Raw genomic sequence first — 27,378 nt, 5'->3', positions numbered from 1 at the left:
GACTTAGAACACTACTAGACCATCTGGGATGCCTTTCAACAGCTGAAGGATGATCCGTGACTGAGAATGATTCCAAATAATACTGAAGGATGTGGAACTGCTAGTGTAATGAGAAGATGTTCTGCACAAATACTGCACATGTAGTTTCAGTTTATACATCATTTAGTGAACTGATTGCCTGCCACAGAACCACAGCTAGGTCATCCAAAACCTGGTACAATTCCTCAAACTGGTGCCCCAGTATAGTCCCAGCTGAGATATCCTAGGCTGACTAGTTGCTTTTTACAACTTTGGGTGATCTTTTGCATAAGTGAGGTGGTTCCCTGGCTGATTACATATTTTTTAAATCTGAATATTTTAGACCCTCCATTTTCAACATCCAAAATGATACCTCACATGGGGTAGCACATCTGAATAGACTGATTATTTGTAAGAATAGATAAATCATTCTTTGCAGTGATAGCTACTAATAAACTACCTGCTCCTCCTCTAGCATGTAGTTCATATACTAAAGGTAAGAATTCAGCATTATAAACCCTAATCTTAGCTCACCTAGCAGTGGGGGAAATACTGGCATACTCTAAAATGTAGGTTTGGCACATCAACGGCCACCTTCAATTGGTGGTTTTAGAAACTAAAGATTAGTGTAGCTCATCGCTTTAGGTAAACACCTCCTCCTACCTGTTTGCTGCATTGTCAAGTGAAAGCAAAGGTACATTTTTGCTATTAATTTCTCTTACCTTCTGAATATTAAGTAGGCATATGTCAGATGCTGAATCCAGGGTCATTGAAGCCAAATCTTATTGTGAAGCAATTTCATGAACTGCATGCAGGGTAAGTTGCTTCTTGTTAATTCATTTGTTACTGTGTATTTCTCTGCATTTGCTAACCTGATAGTGCATGTACTTTTAAGTATCTCCTTCCTTTCACATTAGTTCTTATCCTTCCTTCTGATGCTTAGACATTACTATTCCTTTCTTCTGATGCTATATAGATATTAGGAATCATCCTCTTTTCTGGAATTGCACACATCAGTGCATGTCTTCATTTCTGATACTTCATCCTTCCTTCTGGTACTATGTACACATTAGAACTCATCCTCATTTCTGATATTTTTGTGCACATGAACTCTCACCCTCCCTTCTGATACTCTTCATGTTAGTGTCCGTCTTGTCTTCTAATAATGTGCAGATTAATGCTAGTCCTCTCTTCTGATATAATACAGGTTAGTATTCAAGTATCCTTTTGATACTTTATACACATACTCATCCTCCTTTCTAGTATTATAGCCCACATTTGTACTTATTTTCCCAAATAATACTGTGCACATAAACGCTCATCTTTTCATGCCATCCTTTCTAGCGCTGTATACATTAATACTCATTCTCCCTTCTGATACTCTATACACATCAGTACTCATCCTGCTATCTGGTATTGTACACATTAATGCTCATTACTCATTCTCTCTTCTGATATAGTAATAATTAGTGCTCATTGTCCTTTCTGGAACTGTGCGTAGTAGGGCTCATCCTTCCTTCTGGTACTGCACACAATAGTGGCCTTTCTAACTGATGATATTATACACATTAGTATTTTCTCCTTTCTCGTACCATAGACATTAGTGTTCTTTCTTCCTGATGCTATTGTAACTATTAGTATTAACCTTTCTTTCTGGTACTCTTTCTTCCTGATGATATTGTACTTGTTAGTATTAATCCTCCTTTCTATTACTGTACACATTACTGTACATTCTGCCTTCTGATATTCTTCACATTAATACTCATCCTTCATATTGGTACTTTACATAGTAGGGTTCATTCTTCCCTCAAGTACAGCTTGCATTAATACACATTCTCCTCCCTTCCCATACTCTACATACCACTGCATTTTTGCTTGTCTGTCTCAGTATGTATTTGTAGGGGTTGGAGAGTATGCTTCTGTAGAAGTAATTCTGTTTTCACTCAGCAGTATGAGACTTATTACTGCATGTTTACTTCCTTCTGCTACTGTGTCAAACTTTAATACTTATATAATTGTAATCATCCAATTGGCCTTCTGCAGTAATAATATGTCTGTGTTGTTGTCTAGATCTAAAACTGTTACTAGGAAAGTTTACAGAATATGATGTCCCATTTCTGAATGTGGTTCATTTGTACAGATTAACTGTACTACCCAAAGCAGGGGATGTGAAATTGTTATATATGGCAATAACAATATAAGTACGTATGTAGTGTGTGCTTCTTGTAGTACAGGGTTTGAACACAGAATCATATGGTTATGTGACATAATTTCACCCTCACGATTCAGAGGCTTTGCGTGGTTATATGCTAAGGCTCTGAGCTGTTAACAGGTGTCTTCCTATATGGTCATGTGCATATCCCTCATAGTTAGAGTTCATATGAGATTATACTGTAATAATTGCAATGTTACATGACTGTATTGTAGCTCTCATATTGTCATGTGCTTACATGATGTTAAACTATAGTAAGTGTAAAACTATTTGACTGGACTTCATTCTTATACTACAAGGCATGGATATAGTATGCTGCAGTAATCACATTGTCATGTGATGAGTTTGTTCTTAAAGTACAAAGCCTCTGTATAGTATGCTGCAATGATAACAATGTCATGTGACCAAAGTTCACTCTTTAAACACAGGGCCTTGGTGTGGCATACTGTAATAATCACAGTGTCGTGTGACTGCACTTCATTTTTAAATTGCAGGTTCTGGTTATTGTATGCTGCAATAATCACCAGGGCTGGCCTTTGGTCAATTAATGCCATAGGCAAAAGGGCTCCACAGTGTCCATCCTCACACACAAATCACTTGAAGCCCCCTTCCTGGTCTACCTATATCGTCCAGATTACGTTTTTACTTCATTTTTCTCCCAGTTTGTCTTACTCTTCAGTTTTTCCTGTATTCATTCAACACATTTTAAAGAAACCATTTCTTTTCTACAAAAAAATAAACAAATAAGTACTGGAAAAATGCCCCTGCTAGAGAGGCACCCTAGGCGGCCGCCAAGCCGGCCTATGCCTTAGGCTGGCTATGATAATCACAGCCTTAGGCTGGCTATGATAATCACAGTGTCATGGGAGTGCACTTCCTTCTTAAATTACAGGACCTGGTTATTGTATGCTGTAATAATCATGGTGTCGTGACTGGACTTCATTCTTAAAATACAGGGCCTGTGTATGGTATGCTGTAATAATCACAATGTCGTGATTCCACTTTATTATTAAAGTACAGAACTTGTGTATGGTATGCTGTAATAATCACAATGTCATGTGACTGCACTTCATTCTTAAAATACAGCGCCTGAGTATGGTATTCTGTAACAATCACAGTGTCATATCTGGGCTTCATTCTTAAATTACAGGGCCTGGTATGGTATGCTATGGTGTAATGATCACAACGTCATGTGATCAAACTTCATTCTTAAAGTACAGAACCCTAGTATGGCATTCTATAATAATCACGGTTTCATGTGACTGCACTTCATTCTTAAATTCCAGGGCCTGTGTATGGTATGCTGTAATAATCACAATGCCATGTGATCAGACTTCATTCTTAAAGTACATGGCCTGAGTGTGGCATTCTGAAATAATCACAGTCTCATGTCACTATATTTTATTCTTAAAGTTCAGGACCTGGGTATGGTACACTGTAATAATCACATTGCCAAGAGACATTACTTAATTCCTGAGGCACAGTATCTTGAGTTTGCTTACACTGTCATGATCAATGAAGTAATGAACATATTGTTTTCTTGCAGCGCATAGTTATATTGTAATGGTCTCTTATGTGATCAACTTTCTTCCATTCTTGCACAGTTTGAAATTTATGTTCACACTTAATACATATTACATGTTGGTATCTTTGCAAAACACAAAAAAAACGAGTCAGAAATTGGGTTTGTGAACTACACTAATAAATAACTGCTTTTTATTTGGATTAAATACCATACATAGTAATGTGCACAATAAAATTCACTTTGCTCTTTGTAGTAACATGCAAAGTAAGGTTTGCTTTCTGACTGAATGTAAGGCATGGGATGTAGACTTTTTTTTTTTAATTAGGAATATCATGGCATGTCAGTTAGCCTTATTAGGAAATTAATAGTCAGCCTCTCAAACACTCTAGTGAGGGGATGTCAGTTTGCAGCACCTGATAAAATCTTGTGTTTGCAAGAAGGCTTATTTTTCCAGCACTTTGTGAATAACACCATTGTCAGACGTTTTTGAGACAGTCATTAGGCTGGAATATGCTTTCAGTGTTTACATTTGGCTCTTAGTGCATGCAAAACTTCCTCTTTTTCCAGTTTTAGGCTGCAAGCATATGTGGTGGCACGCTCTCTCTTTCATTCCTTGATTATGTATTAGACCCAAGGTGCAGTTCAGGAGTGACTGCAGTCAATTTCCTCCCAGTTTAAGGAAAAGTAAAAGATTGTTTAACTTGTCAGTTATTACTGCCTTTTGGCCTCATGTCCTGTTTTGCCTGTGATATGGATGAAAAACTTTTGTCTGTTTGTTCCACAGCTCAGCCGTGCTTCCACTCAGTGCACTGACTGAAACTGCCGGATATTAGTACTGACCGGGGGTCTCCTGAGGTGCCTGCCAGGTCATGAGAGGTCCCCAGGTTCACAATCTCACCATGTCTGCATTAAGGCCATTCATCCTAGACTCGGAAGTGAACTGACAGGGAAGGGCCTGAGCTGAGTTGTTTCCCACCTCTGCTCCACAGGCCAGGTGGCAAAATGCTCAGCCTTTCTAATTGTTTTTGGGGAGCCTCTAATAGCTTCCCTGGGAAAACAGTTAAAGAAAACAAGTTAAGCACAGGCCAATAAAACTCTGATGTTTCGTTTCCTCCTCCCCAGGTAGACACAGAAACTTTCAAGGCCTCCCACCAGGAGAATGGACCTTGGGCTGATTACTGACAGTTCTAGTTGGGAAATGTGAGCTGGGGTAAAAGCTGCTTCAGAAGGAAGCAAATTTACTCTGATATATTTCACACCAAGATCGTTTATTGTAGTTTTATCTGGATTCAGAGTTGGGGAGGGGAATAGCTAGCTTCAAACAAGCATTTTGCTGCTCTAAATTAAATATCCCTTGTTTATTTAGAGTTATTAAGAAAAATCAATAACAGGAATGTTCTGAATATGCAGAAAATAATGCAAAAAAAAATAAATAAATAAATGATTAGCTAGAAAATTTTATTATAATTCTTAACTCAGGAAGGGAATTGTTAAGTCATTTCTGACATACACAAATCCACAGTATAGTTACAGGCACTGCTGCAGGATAGAAGTAATTCCAAGCTTGTTAACAGTTAAGGAAGTGTTGGGATGTTGCACTGAAATCACACAGAACTGAAATATTAGTAAGCCTGAGTGTACTGCATTCAGAAACAGAAAGATTGTGCTCGAAAATATTTTTAAGCTGGTACGTTAATGCATTGATGCACTTCACTGTATTGATTTATAGTGGCTTGCAGGCACTGTATCCAACTGCATTATACTTCCTGAATTATATAGGTTCATGAGTTCATAGGAAAGCACTAGGCTAGCTGTCTTTGTGGGTCATTACAAGTATAGCCAAATTCCCTTTATGGGCTCAAAAGAACATATCCCATTTTGCTATAGCTTGGCCTTACCCATCCCATGGTCAATAGTTGTATATTACCCCTAATGAGAATAACTGGGATCATACCACAGATAATTTGAGGTGACCCATGCATGGGATAAATTATTTAAAAGCTGCCTTGGTCCATTAGTAGTACAGGAGGCAGTACTGAGATACATTTTCTGTTTCCTATCCTTAGACCTAAGTTGCCCTTGAATATGGACATGGATGAACTTTGCTTTATGTAGATGGGAATCTGTTCCAGAGCTACAATATCCTCTGTGAGATTTATCTGTCCCTCCAAACTGTTCTGATGATGTTGCAGAAGAGGTTTAGATCCCTAGAGTATTCCTGATGCCATTTGACTTTATAATGTGCAGTAAACCCATCAGTAAAGGGTCAGAGGATGCCTTGTATGCCAGACACAGGTCACCTCTAAGCAGTCTGCAGGATACTGAATACAATGGCAGGGCTTTCAGCTGGCCCATGTAAGATATGTTGTTCAGGCCTTGTATCCTTTTAGTACCAGTATCTCGGTGGGTGTTCCGACTATTGCATGTGTGTGTGGACAGATACATTCCAGAAGGGGAATTATATTCAATGATTGGCCTAATGAGCATTGAGTAAAGGGGGACAATGACACCCCTAGATCTAGACACAATCCCTTATTTATAAGCTGTGCAATACAGAAGGAGTTTTTTACAAAAATAGACACATGTTGGTCAAAAGTTAGATCACTGTCCACATAAGTTTCCAAACCCCGAACAAATGAGTCAACTCTGAGGGGCATATTGTCAATGTAGTAGTTCCCTGAGGTAGATGACTTCCCAAGGGATACAGTATTGCATTTTTTGGCATTTACTTTCAGTCCATGATTTTGGTACCAGTTATTTATGTAGTACAAACCTTCCTGCAGGGTGGCTAATCATTTGGGGATTAAATGACTGCTCCTAACTTGCAGTCATCTGCAAACTTAGTCAGCCAGAGCCTTTTGGCATTGACTTTTACTTCAGAAAAGTAGAAGCCAAACAGGAGAGGCCCCAGCACAGAACCCTAGGGAACTCCACTGGTTACTGGTCTATTTATGGAGGTAACTTCCCCAATTTTGATTATCTGTAGCCTTTCTGTGAGCCAGTTAGCAATCCAGTGGGTGACATAATGGTTTATTCCCAGTTTATTTAGCTTTTCTACTCTGCCTGAGTGGGGAATTGCGTTAAAAGTTTTGGCTAGGTCGAGGTATGCGATGTGTACCATTTTGCCTTCATTCATTGCTTTGGTGACATTTTCAAAAAAATCCACCAGGTTAAATAAGCATGACCTACCCTTAATGAATCCAAACTGAGACAGGTCCAATGTTTGGAGGTTCAGTATGTTTTGTGTCTTGTTTGATTAATGCAATAATAAGTCTTTCCATAGCTTTGCATATGAGGCTAGACCTATGGGTCTGTAATTGCCTGGGTCTGTGGAAGGCCCTCCCTTATGCAGGAGAATGACTGTAGCTGTCTTCCATTTGCCTGATATAAAACGTGCTCAGGCGGAGACTGAACAGTGTTGTTAGGGGTGTGTTTAAATTGTGCTTCATTATATTTAAGCTGCAGCCAGGGATATTGTCAGGACCCACTGATGCAGTATCTTTAGCTTTTGATAGCACTTTTAGGACTCAGTCTTGTATGATAACTGAAGGTGAAACACTTTCAGATGTATTTTGAGGGACAGACCGAGTGGAGTGAGGATAAAGGTTAGAGGTAAATTTATTGGCCATTACGTTCACTATGTCTTCAACCTCCATGTAGGTTAACATCATTCACAATCAGCTCAGCGAATTGCTATGTTGTGCTTTTGAGATTATGAAGATAACTGAAAAATGCCTTGTAATTGTCTTTGGCTTAGGTGGCTATTTTAGCCTCAAGCTTGGCGTTGGTGGATTTTATTAAACTGAGTTGTTGTTTGTTTATGTCAGTGACAAGAAATTTCTGGGAATTACTCTTCTTATTTTTGGTCCAAATTATTTTCGTTTTATTATAAAGCTTGCTGATATTATGGTTCCACCATATGGGTTTGGTAATGGGGTTTGTCATCCAGTTGTTCATATGGGGTATAGCTGCATATGCAGCTATTTATATGCTGGCATACGGTGGTGGTGTACATTTCTGCATATTCAGTGGAGTTTTCTGGGTTTCGTGGATATTTGAGACTTGCCAATGTATCACTTAGGAGTAAGTAGTTAGTCTTAAAGAAATTTCTAAAGGTACCTTGGGTGGAAGGTATCTATGGTTTCAGTTTTATTTCAAAGGAGAATGCTTTATGGTCAGACGTAACAAGTGATGAAGATATGCAGAGGATTTTGCAAGATGCTCCCATGCTAGTTAGGATAAGATCCAAGATGTTATTCCCCCAGTGGATATATTGTATGATATTTTATTATATTACATAACAATAGAATACTACTTTCTGCAGTCAAGGGTACAGGGTTTGACTCTTTCCACCTCCATTTGCCTACTGTGTAAGTCACTTGACCAGACCATCTTCTTGGGTCACTCTCAAAAAGGGACACTTTGTCCAGCGGGGTTATCCAGTTAACAAATGTATAAATAAAATAAATAATTATACGTATTCTGTTGTACTATATTATATCATATTACATTATATTTCAAAATTTATTTTCCATTGTGTACAGAAAAACACAATGATTTCTGTAATCCAGTGCATGGTTGACTGTAGTATAATGTTGCGTCGCTTTGTGAGATTTTGTCAGCATCCACTTAGCTGACTGTTGTCTAGTCGAATGAAAATTGTTGACTGGATAGTTCTGTGAGTTCCACTTGGTTGACCTTTCTTCCTGTTGAATATGAGTCACTGCAGCTCACACATGATTACTTGTGCCCTTGTTACTAAACACAGTTGATAGGACAGCACTACAGACTATGGATCTCATGTTCCATATGGATTCCAGTAGGGCTGGATGTTCTTTACAGCTGTACAGTGACCAGGCAGAAACATAATGACTCATGGGGTCCTATTGGGTTTGTCAATACAAGTGGACAACTACTGTAAGAGGAGTACTGCAGGACGAACAACTGCAGAGGTTCACAGGTCATAATCATGCTGCCCTTTAACAGTACCAGGTGTGAGTGAAACACTGAAACAAGGGCGAGAGACACCACTGACCAGCTCCTGTCAACCTACAGTAGACTAACACTCATTTCAAGAGTGAGGTAATGATGGATTGTCCTTCTGAAAGCACAGTGTATGAGAGAATGTGCAGAGGCAGTCATACACAAATGATGGGTAACAACAACACAGTGTTCTCTTTATCTTTCAATCATGTGAAGTTCCTTTCTGCACAAGATGGGGCATAGTTGTCATCTTTTTCCTCCCTACAATGTGAATAAATTTGGGTGACCTGAAGAAAAAACAAATTATTAATTATGGTTAGAAGCTTCAATACCCATAGACATGCAGCTGTATTCTCTGATTGACTTTGATGGAAAAGATCTCCTCCACTTGAGTTGCTCCTGTTGTCACATAAATCTGAACTTCGTTGTAATGAAATATTGTCTGGGTCACTGGAGGTGATCCCATTGAAGGCATATGTCTGAAGGCAGTTGCTATCATGTCAGACTATGAGAGAGTTCCCATCGGTCTTTTGCAGTTTGCCTCCATTGACAGTGTCCTGAAGTGCTGCAACTTCCATGCCTCACAGACTTTTTTTTCACATTTTTTCCTCCCTTCAGCTGAGCATCAGCTACTCCCCCAGCCTTTCCCCATCTACCGGCTCTACTTAGCTTCCCCCAGGCTAATCTTAAGCCATGTTCAGGACTGTCAAGGTCAAGGCACCTGGGTAATGTCATATTGCTGTGAAGAAGTGTTTTTTCCTACTTCCTTCCTCCCAGTGTTGCCCAGTAAAACCTTGTGTCTGGGTCATGTAATAGGTATCTGTGCTGTACCTGCCTCTTACTTCCACATGAATTACCATTAGCAGGATGACCTACCCACTCCAGGTGAACCACATGTCACCAGTTTTCTCCACCAATCACATTAAATAAGTGAATGAATCCTAAGTGGCTCCCTCTCTCCAGAATGGGAACACCCATCTTCCTTGCCTGTACCTTCATGTGCCTGACACATTATCAAACCTGTGTCCCGTAGGCCATATACAGGATTGTATCCACCTATGCTATTGGTGCAGGCTAGATCTCTTAGAGCCTATGGCGGAAGATACAGTTTGAGGGTCTCACCACTGCTAGGGTTGCCACCTTTCCAAATGCCCAAAGTGGGACATTTGTGCTACAAACATCAGATTTTGCAGGGCAAAACATACCCACAGCCAGTACAAAGGACAGAACTTCAGTTTTTTGCCTGAATAAAAGTCTATTCTTGTAGCATTTTAGTTCCTTATTCTGTTTCTTATAACATTTAGGTGTTTCAGATACAGAATAACTGTTTTATGCAACTATGACATAAAATATAGAAAATAATTTTGTCCTAAAATCTCAGGACATTTGCTATTTTTTTTCACATTTTTTGCAGGACACAACTGCCCAAAGAGGGACTGTCCCTCGCAAAGTGGGACAGGTGGTAACCCTAACCACTGCCTGACATAGCAATGTACAATTTGCTTGAGGTTAAGAAACTTTGAGCCTTAAATTTCCTGGCTAGGTGTCAGGTTATTGAGTTTGTCCGTACATTTCACAGAAGTATGGCAGAATGTAACAAATCCCTGCTTGAAATTTTGAGACAATTATATCCTAGGGGAGCTCTGAAAGTATGGCAAAAGAGTATTGAAGAAATGTTGCTCAATTCAGAAAAACCATGTTTCTTTTAAAAATAAGTATGTCCTTCTTATTGCTGACTTTCCCTTCACACAGAACCATGTGGAGGTATATCACAATTACATGAGAGGACTGTCGGAGGACTCATGAGTAGCATGCCATAGCTGCTCTGTATGGTGCAACTGGAGACAACTCTGGTCATTTGGAAGAGAGAGTCAGTACTTCATGGCAAACTAGCATCACCCAAAAGTCATAAAGCTGTAGACATGCACTGCAGGATACGGACACTCAGGGCCAGGAGACAGGAGTGCACATCAACTGGTATCTCTGGGCTGTAGCCAACAACTTTCTGAATTTAAAGGTATGCTGCAGTAATCAATGTTGTAGGGTGATTGGAATGCAGAGTGCATTTTTAAAAATTTCCACTTTTCAGTTGCTTATTATTGTTAACATCATCATCATCACCATTATCATTATTATTAATTTTCATGTCCGTTTCCTCAAACATGGTATCAGTTTGTCCTTTTACATATGGTACGTGTCTGGAGGATGGATAGTTAGTTGATCAGTATATGCATTTGGGATTTGTAGATTTGACTAGACAAGGGCTGACTAAATGGAAGTTACCAGAATATCATGGAGCCATGCCATATTGTGTGATATGACATAATATTTTATCATTCAGTCCACTACCCTTGTTTGCCCTCATTCTAATGATTCATCTCGTCTCACTTGTTTCAGTTATATATCTTACATCTCCCCCTCTTACACCAGGTGTTTTAATTAAACCATGTGCCCCACTTTCTCTTCCTTAAAAATGGATTTTTTCACACATCTTTTGCCACTTCTGCGGTGTTACAATCTGTAATAATTTGGTGCCCACTGTCACAAGGCACGTGGGTGTGCTTCATATGCAGTATATCTGAAAGCCATCCTTGCTGGCTTGTCCTACCACAAAGAGACAGAAGTGGAATTAATCTGCTACTAAGAATGACACTATTTTTAATATTTTAAAATTACTGAAAACTTATAATTAAATTATATTATAATAGCAATGCACCATGGTAGTGTCATGGGTAATTCATATTTTACCCAAAATGTGTGTGCAATTGTGTGTGTGTGGGGGGGGGGGGGTGATTTAGTTTGGTCATAAGGTTGCAGACAGAGAGATCAAACATCAGCCTCTGCTGTAACAAAATATGTGTTAGTCTCTCCCTATTATAGCATTGGGCATAACCGAAGACTTGCAATGAACCACAAAGTACTGTAGCTTGAGTTTTTTCTGCTAACAGCAATGCTATTTCAAAATGCTGCACATATTGATTTAAACATTCTTATGAGCATTTACACGGTTGACACACATGCAGTTTGTGATTTTTTTGTCTCACTTTTACCTACTACTTTCATGCTCTGTAATAAATGCAATAGATCCTTCCCAGTCCTCAACCCCTCTCTTGGTTTCCATCTCTGACAGGTACAAACTTTTAGCAGTACCCATTTCGGAAGCTGCAGCATTCATTGTCACAAGCTGCTAAATCCTAGCCATCTATGTAATCATTATATCTGTTGTTTTCCACCTCAGTAGCCCTTGGGGTGGTCCTAGATTCATGCCACTCTGATCTGTCCTGCTTTCTCTACTTGTCCATCCTCAGCACCAGTATATCTAGCAACCAAACCATCTAAAACAATAAACATCTCAGAAGGTGCAGCATTTCAAAGTATTTCTCAAAGTATTTCTCAAATGTTCTAGATCATTTCTCTTAAACCTTCCTCCCATTCAAATCCACACCTTTTACTGCTTTCTGTCACAAATACATTTGACCTATTTCAAGCCATAGTCATTAAACCATGTCCTTTTTAACTCACTTTCAAGGTTTCATTCATTGAATACCAGAACACTCTTATGTTTCCCACTTTGCAGCTCTGTCTTCTCTGTCATTGTGTCTTACTGTCTAACATAAAGACATATAGTACATTCCCATTCATCTTTCTGAAAGCTCGGTGTGGTTATCTCTGCAGCCACCTTTCTGCCCCCCTTTATTTTTTGCATTTCCTCTAACTTTTGCAATTGGAAGAGTCATGGTTTCCATGGCTTTTTGGATCCCTCCTCTTACCCTCATTGTTTTATCCCCCTCCTTATTTCTCAATAGCTTTTCTGCTGCATTAGTATCAACTCAAAAACTGAGGTCATGCTGCCATCACTGGCCACTTTTCTGGAAAATGTACATTGGGTTAATGGCCTTATCCCACAAGGCCAGGGAGTGTAAACTAAAAAGCCATCACCTTCAATTTAGTCTTGATTTTTTCTCTGGGACATAACAATAACTGTTTTATTCAGTGATGGGCAGTCTGAAACTACTGTTACATCTGCTGCTCCCAGGAAGTACTTATACTAACCCTGGTCCACAGGCTACTACCACTATACTTAGTGTCTCCATGCCTTTTAGCATGGCTAGTATCAAAGGCTTGTCCTTTACTCATAAGAACACAAGGACTTTCAGAAGAAAAAAAGTAAATGATACATATGAAACATCAGGCATGGAAGTCATCACTGTAGCAATCAGGCCTCCTACCTAAAATCTGACTTATCTGACTTTGACATTTGCCTCTTCTTGTAAAAAGTTTTGTGGCTGATCCAGCTGGCATGAAGAAATATCGTGGGGCTGATATCCACTACGAGTCCCATTTAAACCATGCTTGTCTTCTGCACTGCTCCAGGGGCTGGGTCTCATTCCTAACCTTACATCACTCTCTATATGGAATGTACATGTTCTCCCTATCTTTGACTGTTTTTCCTTTAGGCAGTCTTTTCCAGGAGCACAAGGACTGATCATGTACATTAAGCTTTTCACACATACATGTTGTGCACTCTTAGTCTTCTGGCCTGGGTCATGACTGAAAAAAAAAAAATCATGGTCCAGCCTACTTATCCAGTGTCATGGCTAAAAAGAATCAATGGACCGGCCTACTTATCCAGAGTCATGGCCGAAAAGAATAAATGGTCCAGCCTATGTATCCAGAGTCATGGCTGAAAATAATTCATGGACCAGCCTATTTATCCAGTGTCAGAGCTGAAAAGAATCAGTGGGCCAGCCTATTAATCCACTGCCATGGCTGAAAAAAAATAATGGACCAGCTTTCCTATCCAGTGTCATGACTAAAACAAGCCCATAGACCAGCCTACTTATCCAGTGTCATGGCTGAATAGATTCCATAGTCCACCTTACCTATACAGTTAAAGGACAAATTTATTGAATAAGCAAACAAACTGATAAAACTAAAATATTAATTTAACATTATGTACGTGCAGAAAATAAGGAAATCTGTTTCAGCTATACTTTCTTCAGGATTCACCAAAAAAAAAACTATTAGCTAATGCACTAAGATGCCTTGGTGAAACGTTTTTGGACTCCTGCTAGCAATGCTTGCAACAACCTGCAAAAGGAAAGTACAGATCTTAGATGACAGCCTAGGTTAAATAACTTACATTCTGCTACACACAAACTTCAATAATTTAATCAACTTTATCTCATGAAGGGCTGAGACAGACAACAGGACACTATATATTTGTCCCTTGAGAATGCACTCTCCCACATTCAGGTCATAAAGCCAAGGCTTAAAAAAAAAAAAAAAAACAGTTGACATTCAGATACGCTCTGCTTCAGACTTGTGCACTGGAGTAAATCTTATTTTTTTAAAAACAAACTGTCTGAAAACTGAATGAGCACACATTAGCAACTGTGGCAGCCTGACCTTCAGAAATTAGGTTGCAAATTAATTAGCTTGTCTTCATTGTAGTTTTAATGGAGGCTGAGAAGAATGTATTACAAATAAGGCTGAGTTTTGTCCTGTGTGTCAAGAATTAAGTGGATGTTAAGAAAATCACCTATAGGCTATCTCTTAGTAAATACTTTCAGCATTATGACAAGCTGTCAGAGGGAGAGGCTGCAGTGAAAGATTTCATAAGCCTTCTACAGGAAAATGGCTACACACAAGCTTTTGCTTGATAAATATTCAGTGTTTAATTCCTATGGATCAGGACTGCTTGGCCCTAGAAAATGTTGCTATCACAATAGAAGGAGTAGCTTATATTAGAACAGTAATCTTTAAAAATGTTTAAAAATAACTATAATAATTTAAAAAAAAATCTTTCAGACTAGATTCTTTTCGCTCCGGTCATAATGAGATTTCTTCACAGTATTTATTCAGCAAGCTGCTTAGATCTTCTCTATGATGTTATGCACGGATGCAAATGTTATCTTCCCTTTAAAGCTGATAACCCCAGACTCTTTTATTATTTTAGCAAGATCACCTTAGAGCTGATGTAGGGTCACTTGATTGCAACTCTGATGAATTAGCTTGCATTCACTAATTAAATGACCAACTTCTGACCCAATAACTGTATTTATGTCTGGCAACCTATTGAAACTGCAGGAATAAGAATTTCAAATCTTTGTAGTTTTTAAAAGTCAAGATTAAGTGTTTTGTTATTATTTATTTATTTCTGTCAGCGGGTTGTATTTCTTGCACCCCCTCTTTGTGATGACTTCACTTCCATACATATTTATATATACCTGTTCCAGGTCAATGCACCTCAGAGTAAGTGCAAAACCTGGTTAAAAAATCCTGACATTCAAAAATGCTAGGACACAGAACTCTTGAACTTGCACTTTCAAGGAGGACCTTTCTAACGATAGCCTGAAGGCTGCTACAGTTATACTCTGGCCATGTTTTGTCACACATTCTTATGTGAGTGAGTGTATAACTTCTAGTGATGGTTTATTTAATGTATCATGTAGATCTGAACTTAAATATATAGTGCATGACTATAACTGCATTTTTCCTTGTACCTGGATTATTGTTAGAATGTTTCCTTTTAGACTGGTACACCAACACACTTATTAAACATTAAATAAAATAAATGCCATATAGTATATGTGAAACATGTAGATTATTTAGTATAGGGGTGCATTAAAGTTAAGTTTGTGGTGTTATATATGGCTTCCATTTATGATACAGTAAATGAATTCATTGAATGTGAATTGACCAAATTGTGCCTTCCTAGGTCACACAGCCTTGATGGAAATGGGAATTTCCTTTTCCTTGAGGTCATATTACCTAAACGTTAAAATATTTAAGAAACCATGTGTATGGCAGATAAAGGCAGCTTGCTTCTACAAGAATACAAGTAGTTGGCCTCAGTGGTGTAGAGTGATAACAACGTGGTTCTCACAAAGGTGACCAAAGTTCACTTGGATAATTGATGACGTTGGTAGAGGGATAGGAGACGTGTCATGGCTTTACATGCTCACCTGTCTTCAGGTGTTAGGATCAGGGATAATGTAAAAGTGGAAGTCAGCTGCTTTTCTGCTCCCAGTGGGGATTGAGTCTACATGCAGAAGCTGGGAAAGTCTTAATAAACCGGTTTAGAGAAACTGCCATCCTTGTGCTGACATCAGGGATAGTGCAGCATGCCATCCCTCTTATAGCGTGCATTAAATTAGCCTTATCAGTATGGCACTATCATGTTGGATGGTAGGACCATAACCACTAATTCATGCAAGCCTCTGCATGTTGGTTCTACGTTCATAACGTTGACAGTCCAAAATACCAAAAATAATGGCTGAAATACAGAAGGGGAAAAATAACTTCATGTTTTTGCAGGGGCACAAGCATCCCTGCACCCCTTGATGTGGGGGAGGGGCAAACCTCCAACACCCGCAAATATTTATCTATATATATATATATATATATATATATATATATATATATATATATATATATATATATATATATGGGTTCACTTCAATTCACTGAACTTTCAATTCACTGACTTTCATTTCACTGACACCATTTCACTGAAATTCATTTCACTGAAACTTCATTTCACTGAAAGTTCATTTCACTGACAACTATTATTACAAAGTAAATGGAATATGCCCCCTTCCCCACTGTAGTGCGACCCTGGAGTCAGAATATATAGTTAGGGGGTGTGGGGCAGAGCCCCACATCGGGGTGTGGGGCGCAGCCCCACTTCATTTCATATGATATTCTTACATTTTGATATAATAGTGCTTAGTAAAAGAAAAGTAAGTGGGGGCTGTGCCCCCCCCCGATGTGGGGGCTCTGCCCTCCACACCCCTAACTATATATTCTAACTCCAGGGTCGCACTACAGTGGGGAAGGGGGAATATTCCATTTTATTGCTAATAATAGTTGTCAGTGAAATGAACTTTCAGTGAAATGAAGTTTCAGTGAAATGAATTTCAGTGAAATGGTGTCAGTGAAATGAAAGTCAGTGAATTGAAAGTTCAGTGAATTGAAGTGAACCCATATATATATATATATATATATATATATATATATATATATATATATATATATATATGGGTTTAGGACATTTCACTGAATGTACATTTCACTGAAAGTCAAATTAGTGTGCACTTTTCACTGAAAGCTCAATTCACTGAAAAATTAATTCACTGAAACACATTTCACTGAAAGTTATATATGGCCTTTTCCCCACTATAGTGTGACCCTAGAGTTAGTATATATAGTAAGGGGGGTGTGGGGGGCATAGCCCCCCACATATTTTAAATATTTTGAACTATATACATGGATACTTGCAATTCCAATATATTGCTCTTTTCCGAACATAATATGTACTTAAAATATGTGGCGGGATATTCCCCCCACACCCCCTAATGTGAGGGGCGGTGCCCCCTTACTATATATACTAACTCCAGTGTCACACTGCAGTGGGGAAAAGGCCATATATAACTTTCAGTGAAATGTGTTTCAGTGAATTGAGTTTTCAGTGACTTGTGCTTTCAGTGATTTGTGTTCAGTCATTTCAGTTTCACTGAAATGTACATTCAGTGAAATGTCCTAGACCCATATATATATAATTTTATTTTACATTTGTTGACCGGGATAGTCTGACTGGATAGATGTCCATTTTCCGCGGAGGCCCAAGGAGAAAAGCTCCAAACATACCTACAGAAAATTATTCCATTTATACATGATCAGCACAGTTTACAAATTCATATCAGTATTACCATTCAATAAAAGGATATAAAAGACATATAATCTCACATATTAGAGCATAAGCAGGTCATAGTCTAACAATATCATGCATTCTAAGTGTAGTAAAAAGTCCTCTTTTAACATATTGTTATAGGGTAGGAGTTAGTCAGGGTTAGAACAAGGACATAGCCAACACATTTTAAAGTACTGTTTAAGGCCTTTTTTGAATTGAGTTATAGAGGGAACTGACATAAGATCAGCAGGAAGAGAGTTCCAAGTTTTGCCAACAGAGTTGGCAAACAGAGAGTCCCCAGCTGAGTTGTTTGTTTTGAACGTTTGTACTAGTAGCCTGTTAGATGAGTATAGTGTCTTAAGGTTACTGTAGGGGGTAATAAGGTTTTTAAGTACAGATGTGCTTTTGGGTTGGTATAGAATCTTATATGCAACTATTATTTGGTTGTACTGAAGTAGCTAGGCAATTCAAGCCATCCTAGATGATTTAAGTTATGACAGTGGTATGTTCTGTATGCTGCTCCAGTGGCAAAACTAGCAAGGTTATTATAACAGCTTGATAGTTTATTAAGGTCAGTTTTACTCAAGTTTGTGAATAAAGGGGAGGCATAAAGGATGGTGGAGAGTAGATGTGTGCAGGCAGTAATAGTCCTGGCTAGTGGTGTTAGGAAGGATTTAATCTTGTATAGTGAGCCAAGTTTTTTATTGACTGTTTTAATAGTTTGAATAATAGGCATATCAGACTTAAGGTTATTGTCTACTATTACACCTAACAGTTTAGTAGAGGGATCTGGTGAAATAATGGTGCCATTGTTAGATTTTATAGTAAAGGTTGGTAAGGAGGACCTACATGTGGGGGAGAACAGCAGCAGCTTCGTTTTGTTAGAATTTAATATGAGTCAATGATTAAGGAGCCAGTTTTCAACTGTATTAAAAGCATTTTGGGTTAAAGTCTGCAGATCAGAGGGGGAGGTGGCCGAGCAAATTAAAGTGAAATCGTCCGCATATTGAATGCAGGTTGCATTTGGGATGACCGCATACAGGTCATTAATAAAGATAGAAAATAGAAGGGGTCCTAATATGGAACCCTGGGGGACTCTAAGGGTGATAGGTAGAAGGGTAGATAATTTGTTCTTACATAGGACAGTTTGTTGTCTACCACTCAGATAAGACTGGAACCACTGGATAGCCTGGTTGTCTAGGGAAAATGTTTTCAGTGTGTGTATGAGTAGTTGGTGGTTTACCATGTCGATGGCTTTGGAGAGATCAATAAAGAGGGCTGAAGAAAGTCTATTACTGTTTCAGTTTTGGTTTATGATGTTTGAAAAGGAGAGGAGGGCCGAGGTGGTGCTGTGAAATGGTCGCCATGCCAGTAGATTGTTTTGGATAAGATAGCTCAGCAGTTGTTTATGGATACATTTTTCCATAATTTTAGCCAGGGGTGCTAGAATAGCTATGGGTCTGTAATTTGATAGTTCAGTAGAGTTGCCACCTTTATGGAGTGGAATAACATGGGATCTCTTCCAGATAGAAGGGATGGAAGCTTCTGATATAGTTCTATTAATCAGGATAGAGATGGGGCATGCTATGGCATCCGCAGCTTTTTGTAGATACTCTGCAGGGAGGAGATCTGCAGAAAGGGTGATTGGTTTTAATTTCATAATTAGGGCTCGGATAAGTGATGTGGAAACTGTTTGAAAGTGAAAGGAGATTTGGAAACTGGGTATAGTAGCAATTGGATTTGGGCATATATATATATATACCATCTCCATTGTCACACTAGCTTGAAGAAGGGAGGAATCTCCCAAAAGAAGTGAATCCTTGATGGTGCATAAATTACACAAGCAATGACTTCCTATGGAAGACAGCGATCGATGTGCTGTCACTTGATGTTTTTTTTCTACAGGCAAATGAAGCTTGAGGAATTTTGCCTCAATCACCTGTAGAGAAACCCTGCATCCCACAGCGATGATGTCTGGGCTTGCTCTTGCCCCTCACCTTGTAGTCATCAGTAGTAAGCAGGTGCGATCAGTGATCACCTGGGTGAAGCAGCAGAAAAATACTGGGACTAGGAAGCAAAAGTAGATTGGAGGCAATATGGCTGCCATCACTACAACTCCAACTGGCAAAGTTTCCACTGCGGCTACAGTTACCAAATCCTCAAATAGCAAAGTTTCCACCGCGGCTACAGTTACCAAATCCTCAAATGGGAAAATGTTCACTGTGGATTACAAATGTTTCCATGGTGGAATTTCAAAAAAAAAAAGTCTTGGACAGGTTTGCTTTAAAAATAAGATCTGTTATACACAGATAGCTCCCAATACAAAAGCCTCTGAGACTACAACTAAAGAGCTTTTGTTATAGTGGAGTAACCCTCTTATACCCGGGGCCGGGACACATTATTTTTTTAAGTAACAAATTCTGCGGCTGGTGTCTCATGCAATAAAAAGTAGAAGCAATTTTATACTTTTGTTTTTGAGTATAGTTTGTGGAATTTCTTATAGTGATTTATGTATCACCTGTTGTTAGGCCTTATTTTTTAATCCTATTAAAGGATTTTAAGTCAAGTTTAGTTACATTTTTGATATGCTGTTCTTAAGTAGTAACAATTGTCAAAAATGAAAATCTATGTTATGCTGTATTAGTCCAAGGATACAATACAAATAATTTTCCATTCAACAAAAAATGTTCAAATAATGAAATTAAAACTTCAAGCAGACTATTGCAGTAACCTTTAGCTAGCTATTTGTTATGTAAAGAACTTAGCTGTGAAGCAAATATCATGTTTAAGGGACAGTGTGTCCTTGGTAAATGATGTGAAAGATTTATTTACGCTAAAATAAATATATTTATTATATTCAAATTTCATATTTTTATCTTAACACAAAGGACTCTTCAAAGTTTTGTCATGTTATTAACTATTTATCCATACACACACATACACATACAAATATACATACACATATCAATATGTAATTCTTTGCATTTTGTTCTCCCTGTATCACCTGTGCAACCAAACTCTCTCACTCAAAAATAATTTTTTTATCTCTTCGTAATGCCATTTGTGTTGAGAATGTGACCATGCATCCCCACTTCCCTCGTGGTGTACCTCCACCCTAACGGCACTTTGACACGAGGGTCCAATGAACGTTGAGGATGCGGTGATACTTTGATTGTCTTGGTATAAGTACCAGCTTAGTGAAACTATTTTCTCTATTGAATGATGTCATCTTTTGCAGGTGTAATGTGCCTGTCTCTTTGAACTGCTGACAGCAGTAACTTTTTAACTTCACAAGTGGCTATTCCCTTGGTACAAGCTCAACAATACAGCTCCCAGACATGCCCACTCCTGCTAAAGTATGCCGTCCTGCACCATTTGTAATGGAAGCAGAATTAGTACAATGCATGTGTCAGCCTTTTGACACAGATACACAGTAAACATAAAAATACAGTTTTAGTAAATCTCATAGTTTTCTTTTTGGCAAACTTTATTTTTATAATACTGTTGGTAAGGAGGTATGGCATCTGATATCCCTTTAACTCCCCCATTATTACATTTCTCTCCAAGGATATTGCAGAGATAAATTTGATGCCATCTTTCCCCTTACAGCAATATTTTGGACAATACATGAAGTAAAAAGGAAATAGTGACCATTTACTATGATTTACAGAAAATATAATGTGGCAAAGGAGCAATGCTAAAAAATATTCATCATGCAGTCTTGGCATTTACATCTCAACGAAGAAAGCACTTACTATGTTTTATATTAAATTTATTTCAACAGTTATTCACAAGCAGTCTTTTTTATTACTGCTTTTACTATGATCACAGAAATTTCGATTGAACTTAAAATAGCTATTAAAAATGTTATAGAAAAAACGCTGACAGCCAGGTGTTAAACAAAACAGTACCATACTGAAAACAGACTTAGCATGTCCAACTTCCTTTAAAACTCACATTTATTGAAAATACATTTGGTAGCCTATTAAACTACAAGGAAAAAGTGCTAAGTATTTGCTAGCAGCTTAAGACAGCCCAGTGGAGGCAAGTGACCCTTTTAAGTGGCATCCCATGAGCAATGTTTGGTGAAGTTACTAAGCCAGAGTCACACAGTAGACAAATGGAGTCATAGGGAATCAAACCCTGCAACACAGAAGCTGCTTTTAGTGTTACTCATCTGTACTAAGATACATACAAACTGTTGTAGCACAACACGGTGCATTTCACACCCGAGTACCTGGAAAAAAAACACAAGCCAAATTAAAAACATATTCACAGTTGAACTATTAAAGTAAAACTTGTAGACATCATTCTGTCCAATTTTAATTATCAGTAGTCAACAAAAATGTAAACTGGGGACCATATCCAGAGAACATGGCTCATATGAAGATGCCCCTGCTATCAATCCCTTCCTTTACACAATAACTTCTTTGGATCATACCTCTCAACTGTTTTTGCTCTGTCCCTTATAATCCTTCCTAAAACTGCTGATTTTGGGAGACAAGGTGATGGATTACACTGAATAAATAATGAAAATAAGTAAAGTTATAGAATTTTTTACTTAAAAAATGCACATTAATTCACATTCTCTTATTCTTTCAACTTCTGAAGTTTATATTATTAACATTTTAAAATACTGTCTCTGATTCTGAAAATAAATGATTCAGAGCTATGCTTTGCATTACAAGATCCAAGTATTTATACAAGTGTATATATAAATATATATATATATATATATATATATATATATATATACACACACACACACACACACACACACACACACACACACACACACACACACACACACACCACATACACACAAACACATATGCACATGCACCTCTGCATCAATAAGAGAGATTTCTTACAGCTCAAATCATCAGAAAGAGTGCAGTCTTTTTCTTAGACAGAATTGCTCACACAAACACACACACTGAGGAACTGTAAGGACCATTTTCCCCCTTTTTATATGACCAGACCAGGGCCTCCATCTAGCACCTGGCCCTAGGCAGTTGCCTAGGTCACCTTTTGCTGGATTCGGCCCTGCTTTCAACTCACAGACATTTAAAATAGGTACAAAGGGCATTGAAGTGTAGGTGCATCCAGCCCAAAATCTTTACATCTCATTAACATAAAGGTTGAATAATAAATAGCACATAACTCTTCCTGCTTCCAGTATGAATGTCGAATATTACTCATAAACATGTTAAAAAAATTGACTGCCAAAATAATGGAAAAATATAAGCACATTATCAAAGAGACTATGTATAATCTGTAGACATTAATGATCTATATTGCAAAATTCTATCCCACAAGGTAAGTTATTTTGCTTCTGAAAAAAGGGAGATGTTAGATACTTGTCGTCTTTCTTTAAATTGTTGGAGCCACATATATGTTGGTCATTTAGTGTGTTTTTTTATGTAACAGACAGCTTCAGATATTACGTGTGATGAGGCGGGATTCAGAAAATTGTGTACAGGTATATCAAGCCTGAAAATAGGGAAATATCTCTAAAAATATGTACATTATGTGCAGGGGTAAATCAGGCCTGAAATTAGGAATGTTTCTCTAAAACAGGGACAGCTGAGAGGTCTGCTTAGAGGATTAAGGCTATGGGCTGTTAACATACTGCTTCTTGTAGCCCATAGTATAGGATTTGAGGTTTGATTCCTTCCACCTCCATTACCCTACTGTGTAACTCTGAGCAAGTCACTTAACCAGATGGTTCTCACAGGTTGCCTCTGGAAAAGGGCACCTGGTTGTACTTGGTTAAAAAAATGTGTATATCTTTATGATGCCATTTTTTTCAGTTGAGAAGCTTAGCTAAGCTAACCCCTTACTTTGAAAGACATATACCTCTGCATCTATTATTTGTGTGCACTCATTTTTACCTTCAAATTAACATTTAATTGGCACTTCTTCGTCTTTAGAGTAGAACCTCTGTAAGATGACCACCCAAGGGACTGTCACAAACTGGTCAACATATGGAGGTGGTCAACATAAGGAACTAGGCCTACTGTACTGAGACATATATATACTTTACTTTCTTGTACAGTTTTTATTAGAGAATATCATACGAAATCATACATAATCAAAACACAGAAAAATCGTACATACAGTATCATACAAAATCAATGCGTTTACTGTTTTCTCATGGTTTAATTATTCTTTCTGAAAAAAGGGCCAGTCTTGGTCTGCTTCTTTATTTTTATTACAAAGGTAAGTGGAGAAAGCACTCTCAATGTTGGCTACACCGCTCCGCATACATTTTTCAGCAGCAAATGACTTCAGCTGCATTATCAGACACCTGACATGGAGTGGGAAGTTGGTATGATGGTTTAGGTGTTTACCTTAAAGACACATGGTGCATGGCCTGATTCTCACATGGGGTAATTGGCTAGGTTTAAAATGGCCCACAAGGGCAGTTAGCCTAATACTAATCTATGAACCTACGAATCCTCTTCTTTTGGAGTCTCTGCAATTTTTGTGTCATCCTCACTTGCTTCTTCCACTTCATCAGCTGCTTCATGTACTTTTACACGGGTCTGTACTTTGGTCCATATCGTTTGGAAAATTGCTTCCTGGTCAGGTTCATTACAGGTTGCCACCTCAACATCCATTGCAACAAAACCTTCAAAATCTACTCCTTCGAATTCTGCCATGGGAGATGGACTGTCTGATGGGCCAAAACATTGTGCTCTTGGGTTGTGACAAATCCAACTTTCTTGATACCCTTCTATATCACTGCTGGCTGAACTTTATTCCAAGCAGAACTGATCCAGAAGACAGCATCAAGAGAGTTAACTGATGCAGCAGCTGAAGTTGCTTCCACAGGCAGACCACAGGTTTGTGTTTTAGTAATGACCCACTGCAGGAACTGGGCTCAGTAGTGCATTTTAAATGTTTTGATGATGCCTTGGTCAACAGGTTGGATTTTTGAGGTTGTGTTTGGAGGCAAAAATTTCAGTGTCACATTTGTGAGATGATTCACTTGTGGGTGGCCAGGACAGTTGTCTACTGTCAGTAGACTAGACCATTTCTTCTTCTTCATTTCTCATTCAATACCACTTACCCACTCCTCAAATAGGACACCAGTCATCCATGCATATTTGTTTGATTTCCAGGTGATGGGAAGGTCTTCAGGTTTCAGGTTCTTGAATGCACATGGCTTTGCCAATTTACCAATCACCAAGAGCTTTAGTTTCTCTCCGGCTGAGCTAGCGCAAAGCAGAACCATGAAATATTCTTTGGAAAATTTTCCACTCTTACATTTGTCACCCTTCATGACGAAGCTCCTGGCAGGCATTGCCTTGAAAGAGGAGTCCTCACTCGTCAGCATTAAAGATGTCATCATCTTTGAAGCCTCTGGCTAAGTCTGGGAACTTTTTGATGAACTCTTCCACAACTTCTACTGGAACATCATTGGATTCACCACACAAGACTTTCTGGGAGATCTTGTGTTGCAGTTTAATTTTCCCTAGCCAACCACTTGATACTTGAAAATCTGCCACCATGAATTCCTGTATGAATTTTTTGCCAACGTCTTGGATCATCGGCCTGAAGATTGAGGTGTTAACTGCCCTCATTTGTTTGAACCAGTTTAATATGGCTTTACTGACGTCATCAAAGGAAGTTTTCCTCCTTTTCCACTGTAGATCTCCGCTTTCCTTACTGTATCTCTCCAAGTACTCATGTTTATGTTTTTGGATGTTGCTAACTATGGTCTTGCTAACACCAAAATGTTCCACCGTCTTTCTTTGGCTGCTGCTTTCCAGAAAATGTAGATGATCAACCCTTTTCTTCAGTGTCAGCTCTTTGAGTTCTTTCCTTTGGGCTATCATGTCTCGATTAACTGTAAAATTTTTCAATAATTGTAGGATGCACCTACAATTCAGACCAGTCCTTCACAATGAAAAAATCTTAAGCAACATGTGATAAACAATAGAAGGTTAGGCCTAGTCCAACACATGGTAATAATAAAACATAAAAAAACTTATACTAAAGAAAAAAAATACAAATAAGTGGCAAAGCCCACACCTTCTACCTCTTGGTGTAGAGTGGACTCAACTGGTCACATTATAGAGGGTAAATTAATATTGTATGTCATAGCCCAAGTGGTCAAGATACAACTTACAGAGGTGGTCAATACAGAGAGGTCGGTCTTCCATTGAGTACATGTAGTGCATGTCGGGTCTATGAAAATTAGGTCAACTTAAGGAGGTGGTCAATGTAGGGAGGTGGTCAACTATGGAGGTTCTACTGTATTATAATGCTAATATTTGCCTTAGATAATTTCAAATGTGTTTTTTGTTTTACTGTGAAATAATATTATCACTTGTAAGATTTGTCTCCATTTTCACCTTTTTCTTCATTAGTACCATAGTCACTTTTGGTTTAACTACTTTTTCTTCTATATGTAGAGTTTATACATCTATCTTTATTTATTTTATTTTACATTTGCTGACCGGGCTAGTCTAACTGGATATATGTCCATTTTCAGTAGAGGTCCAGGGAGAAAAGCTCCAACACATACAATACCATATAGAATGCTGCTACAGTCCAAGCTTAACACAGCTGTTGTTGATAAAAATACAATACTCATAGTGAACATAACACAAACAGTAAAAGGTCGTGTACATAAAAGATGTTACTATATACATATATACATAGATTTAAATTGCAATATCATGGTCTCTTTGGTTCTTTAGGATAAGTCTGTAGTTAGTACAGAAGAGTAAAAGGTGAAGAGTATTCATTAGTATAAAGAAAGAAAGTTAGTCAGGGTTAGTACAGGGGCATAACCAATGTATTCTAAGATACGGTTTTAGTTTCTGTTTAAAAAGTGTTATTGAGGACAGAGATAAGAGTTCAGTGGGTAGTAGGTTTCAGTGCTTTCCAACAGTATTAGAGAAAAGAGAGTCTCCTGTCAAGTTGTTGGATCTGCTTGTACAAATAAGTAGTTTATTTGAGGAGCGTACAATTTTAAGACTGTTGTAAGGGATAATGAGGCTAGAGAGTATTGGAATATTGGTGGGTTGGTACAGGGTCATATGGGCAATAGCAAGCTGGTGAAATTGAAGCTGATTTTGAAACTGTAGCAATCCTAGCTCCTTTAGATTAAGACAATGATGAGTTCTAAAAGGAGAGGCAGTGGCAAATCTAGCAATATTATTATAGGAGATTGCCAGTTTGTTGAGGTTGTTTTTTGAGAGATTAGTGTATATAGCTGAAGCATAGAGGAGAGTGGAGATTAAGTGAGTACGGGCTATAGTGGTCCTGGCTAATGGTGTAAGGAAGGGTTTGATTCTATAGAGGGACCCCAACTTCTTGTTGACTGTTTTTATTGTGTTGTTAATATGAGTATCAAAGTTAAGGTTACTATCTATTGTTATTCCTAAGAGTTTGGTGGTTGGTTCAGGAGATATGAGAGTGCCATTATTAGATACGAGTGTGAAGTATGCAGGGGTGGACTTCCGGGTTGGATTAAAAAGTAAAAGTTTAGTTTTTTGGGGGTTTAGGAGGAGGCAGTGGTTTAAAAACCATTGTTCTACTGTATTAAATGCTTTTTGGGTAAGGGACTGTAGTTCAGATGGAGAAGTGGCTGAGCATATATTTGTGGAGTCATCCGCGTATTGAATACAGGTGGCTTGAGGTATTGCTGAGTGTAGGTCGTTAATAAAAATGGAAAATAGGAGTGGGCCTAATATGGAGCCCAGAGGAACACCAAGGGAAATGGGGAAGTGGGTAAATAAATTATTATCCCATAGCACAGCCTCCTGTCTATTGTCTAAATAAGATTCGAACCATTTTTGGCCTCATATTTTGACGTTTCAGTTTATTCCATCTTTCACTGTATGAAGAGCTTGGTTTCTAAACACTGTATTGTTCCCCAGCAAGACCACTGTCTGTGCTATGCCCCTTGCCAGGGGAAAGCCATGGCAG

Source organism: Protopterus annectens, chromosome 12.part0, assembly GCF_019279795.1.
Source record: "Protopterus annectens isolate FY-2018-M chromosome 12.part0, PAN1.0, whole genome shotgun sequence".
Taxonomy (NCBI): domain Eukaryota; kingdom Metazoa; phylum Chordata; order Ceratodontiformes; family Protopteridae; genus Protopterus; species Protopterus annectens.
This window is presented reverse-complemented; position numbering follows the sequence as displayed.